The 4,598-nt window shown below is 40.6% G+C and overlaps 1 non-coding gene across 1 annotated transcript; it reads right to left on the bottom strand.

The window, feature by feature from the left end:
• Positions 1 to 681: 681 nt before the first annotated feature.
• On the bottom strand, positions 682 to 789 carry LOC112773909 (small nucleolar RNA R71). Its single transcript, XR_003188432.1, has one exon. It is a non-coding gene; the product is annotated as a small nucleolar RNA R71 (small nucleolar RNA).
• Between the last annotated feature and the right edge of the window lie 3,809 nt (positions 790 to 4,598).

The following is a 4,598-nucleotide window of genomic DNA, read 5'->3' as shown; positions in this document are numbered from 1 at the left end:
TCTCTGCCATCCTCACAGTTGTGTTTCTTCCATTATATTACATTCTTTGTCTCCCCCTCTTCTTTTACTCACACAGGGATCCCTATACTGTGGTATAAAGGATCTCTATTATTATTATTATTTTTTCTATGCCCTCTTCTTTGTCATATGAACAGGAGCAAGGACAAGAACATTCTTGTGGAAGCAGATCCAGAACCTGAAAGGACTCTGAAGAGAAAATTAAGAGAAGCTAAAATACAACAATCCAGAGATAACCTTTCAGAAATTTTCGAATAGGAAGATGAGATGACAGCCGAAAATAATAATAATGTAAGGAAGATGCTTGGTGACTTTACTGCACCTAATTCCAATTTACATGGAAGAAGCATCTCCATTCCTGCCATTGGAGCAAACAACTTTGAGCTGAAACCTTAATTAGTTTCTCTGATGCAGCAGAACTGCAAGTTTCATGGACTTCCATCTGAAGATCCTTTTCAGTTCTTAACTAAATTCTTGCAGATATGTGATACTGTTAAGACTAATGGAGTAGATCCTGAAGTCTACAGGCTCATACTTTTCCCTTTTGCTGTAAGAGACAGAGCTAGATTATGGTTGGATTCTCAACCCAAAGACAGCCTGAACTCTTGGGATAAGCTGGTCACGGCTTTCTTAGCCAAGTACTTTCCTCCTCAAAAGCTGAGCAAGCTTAGAGCTGATGTTCAAACCTTCAGACAGAAAGAAGGTGAATCCCTCTATGAAGCTTGGGAAAGATACAAACAGTTGACAAAAAAGTGTCCTTCTGACATGCTTTCAGAATGGACCATCCTGGATATATTCTATGATGGTTTATCTGAGCTATCAAAGATGTCACTGGACACTTCTGCAGGTGGATCCATTCACCTAAAGAAAACGCCTGCAGAAGCTCAAGAACTCATTGACATGGTTGCTAATAACCAGTTCATGTACACTTCTGAAAGGAATCCTGTGAGTAATGGGACGCCTATGAAGAAGGGAGTTCTTGAAGTTGATACTCTGAATGCCATATTGGCTCAGAACAAAATATTGACTCAGCAAGTCAATATGATCTCTCAGAGTCTGCATGGAATGCAAGCTGCATCCAACAGTACTCAAGAGGCATCTTCTGAAGAAGAAGCTTATGATCCTGAAAACCCTGCAATAGCAGAGGTAAATTACTTAGGTGAACCTTATGGAAACACCTATAACTCATCATGGAGAAATCATCCAAATTTCTCATGGAAGGATCAAAAGCCTCAACAAGGCTTTAATAATGGTAGAAGAAACAGGTTTAGCAATAGCAAGCCTTTTTCATCATCCACTCAGCAACAGACAGAGAATTCTGAACAAAATGCCTCTAATTTGGCAAACTTAGTCTCTGATCTGTCCAAGGCCACTGTAAGTTTCATGAATGAAACAAGGTCTTCCATTAGAAATTTGGAAGCACAAGTGGGCCAGCTGAGTAAGAGGATCACTGAAATCCCTCCTAGTACTCTCCCAAGCAATACAGAAGAGAACCCAAAAGGAGAGTGCAAGGCCATTGACATAAGTAAAATGGCCGAACCCAATGAGGGAGAGGAGGACGTGAATCCCAAGGAGGAAGACCTCCTGGGACGTCCAGTGGTCAATAAGGAGCTTCCCTCTGAGGAACCAAAGGACTCTGAGGCTCATCTAGAGACTATAGAGATTCCATTGAACCTCCTTATGCCCTTCATGAGCTCAGATGAGTATTCCTCTTCTGAAGAGAATGAGGATGTTACTGAAGAGCAAACTGCCAAGTTTCTTGGTGCAATCATGAAGCTGAATGCCAAATTATTTGGCATTGATACTTGGGAAGTTGAACCTCCCTTGTTCATCAATGAACTAAGTGATCTGGATCAACTGACATTGCCTCAGAAGAGACAGGATCCTGGAAAGTTCATAATACCTTGTACTATAGGCACCATGATCTTTAAGGCTCTGTGTGACCTTGGTTCAGGGATAAACCTCATGCCCCTCTCTGTAATAGAGAAACTGGGAATCTATGGGGTGCAAGCTGCTAAAATCTCATTAGAGATGGCAGACAGTTCAAGAAAACAGGCTTATGGACAAGTAGAGGACGTGTTAGTAAAGGTTGAAGGCCTTTACATCCCTGCTGATTTCATAGTCCTGGATACTGGAAAGGAAGAGGATGAATCCATCATCCTAGGAAGACCTTTCCTGGCCACAGCAAGAGCTGTGATTGATGTTGACAGAGGTGAAATAGTCCTTCAATGGAATAAGGACTCCCTTGTGTTTAAAACTCAAGGATCTCCCTCTGCAACCATGGAGAGGAAGTAGAAAAAGCTTCTCTCAAAGCAGAGTCAACCAGAGCCCCCACAGTCAAACTCTAAGTTTGGTGTTGGGAGGCCACAACCAAACTCTAAGTTTGATGTTGAACTCCCATATCCAAACTCTAAGTTTGGTGTTGGAGAGTCTCAACAAAGCTCTGCACATCTGTGAAGCTCCATGAGAGCCCTGATGAGATATTTTGGTGAGAAACGAATCTCTCCCAAAACACCCAAAACTAACCGGCAAGTGTACCGGGTCGTATCAAGTAATAAAAACTCACGGGAGTGAGGTCGATCCCACAGGGATTGAAGGATTGAGCAATTTTAGCTTAGTGGTTGATTTAGTCAAGCGAATCAAGTTTTGGTTGGGTGATTTGTGAATTGCAGAATGTAAATTGCATGAAATTAAAGAGAGCGGGAAAGTAAATTGCTGAAACTTAAAGAACAAGAAATTAAATGGCAGAAACTTAAAGTGCAAGAAATGTAAATTGCGGAATCTTAAAGTGCAAGAAATGTAAATTGCTTGAAATGTAAAGGGGATTGGGATGTGGATTTGCAGAATTTAAACAAGGAACAGTTGAATTGCATTAAACAGAAGAGGAAAAGGGAATTGGGGTTGAACCGGATCTTGAAGCAGTAAAGTAAATGAACATTAAAAGTAAGGAACAGAGAATTGAAATGAGAAATTCAGATCTCAGGACCCAGAGACTAGAAAACCAAGTCTAGATCTCAATGCCTTCCTAGATCCAATAAGAACAGTAGCAAGGAAATTGTAAATTGCAAAGAAAAGAGATGAAGAACAATGAACCGGAAATGAAATTCAATTAACAGTAAAGTAAAGAAACAGAGAGATCCAAGATTGAGATTGAAACAGAATTTCTTCAATTCTCCAATCCAAGATTCAAGACAAAAGTAAAATGAAATTGCAAGTAAAAGGAAACAAAGAAATTCAAGTTCACTCAGTAACAAAAGCTTCCCAAAAACTATTATGAAAATTCTGAAAGGAAAGCTCCCTCAATAACTTGAATTCTATCCTATTTATACACTTTCCAAAATGATCTTCAAGCCTTGAGTTGGGCCTTTGTTCTTGGTGGAATTGGGTTGAAAGAGGCCTTGGTTGATTGCTCTTGAAGATTGAAGAAGAACCGAAGTGAACCAATTGAACCGGTTTTTGAAGTTAGCCAAAGTTAGTCTCAACGTTAGGGTCAAAGTTAGGGGTCTAACTTTGACCCTAACTTTTCATATCAGCAAGCTAAATTCCCTGGTTTGGACGTTGGTGCCAACGTTAGGGGTCTAACTTTGACCCTAACGTTGGCAATGCTTGGTGCTAGTGGTGCCAACGTTAGCCTCCAAGTTAGGGGGCTAACGTTGGCGCAAACGTTGGCCTTCCCTCTTTGTATTTTAAGTGCCAACGTTAGCCTCCAAGTTAGGGGGCTAACGTTGGCGCAAACGTTGGTGCCCAGGGGAGAAACTCTCAAGTTCCAACGTTAGCCTCCAAGTTAGGGGGCTAACGTTGGAGCTAACGTTGGCCACTTCCAGGGAGTGATTTACATGCCCAACGTTAGCCTCCAAGTTAGGGGGCTAACGTTGGGGCTAACTTCATGCAACCCGGTTCAATTTTCACTTATTCCATTGTCCTTTCTTCACTCCTAGCCATTCCTCTTTGCTTCAACCTTTCTCCAAGCCTTCTTCACCTATCATTGATCAACCAAACTAATCAAAGCTTTGCTCAAAATCATGAGGTATTCAATCTTCCACAATATGCAACAAATATAGCTCAAAACCTCATGAAATGGCATGAATTCACATATGGTTGGTTCAATCAAAGGAAACATGAAAATCTACTCAATTAGCTTGCTTGTAGCTCAAGAAAGTGCATAATTCTAATGAAAACTAAAGAAAAAGATTAGCTAAAATGGGCTAAGATGACTTGTCATCACAACACCAAACTTAAAGCTTGCTTGTCCCCAAGCAAGAAATGAATTATTGAGAAGAAAGAATGAAATGGAAGAGAATGTTCATGCTAGCAGAGTATTATTGACAGTTCATGGGGTTTTGTGTGGAAAAGCAAATACTCACTTCTTATTGACTCCTAGGCCCAGAAAGTCTCCTACAAGCTTCAAGTGACATAATGCTATGACCTCTCATTATTCCTTTATCCTTGGCTTTTACTTTATTCAAAAGCTTTAATTGAGTGTCATGTGTAGCAAGTTCATTTTCTTTTCTTTCTACTTGACACATTATTCACCATAGACACTTGGCTCACATTCCTTCTTGAAACATTGATGCCCAGCA

This window comes from Arachis hypogaea, chromosome 18 (assembly GCF_003086295.3).
Source record: "Arachis hypogaea cultivar Tifrunner chromosome 18, arahy.Tifrunner.gnm2.J5K5, whole genome shotgun sequence".
NCBI classification, from domain to species: Eukaryota; Viridiplantae; Streptophyta; class Magnoliopsida; order Fabales; family Fabaceae; genus Arachis; species Arachis hypogaea.
Note: the sequence above shows the minus strand (reverse complement) of the source record. Positions and strands in the feature narration are given on the sequence as shown.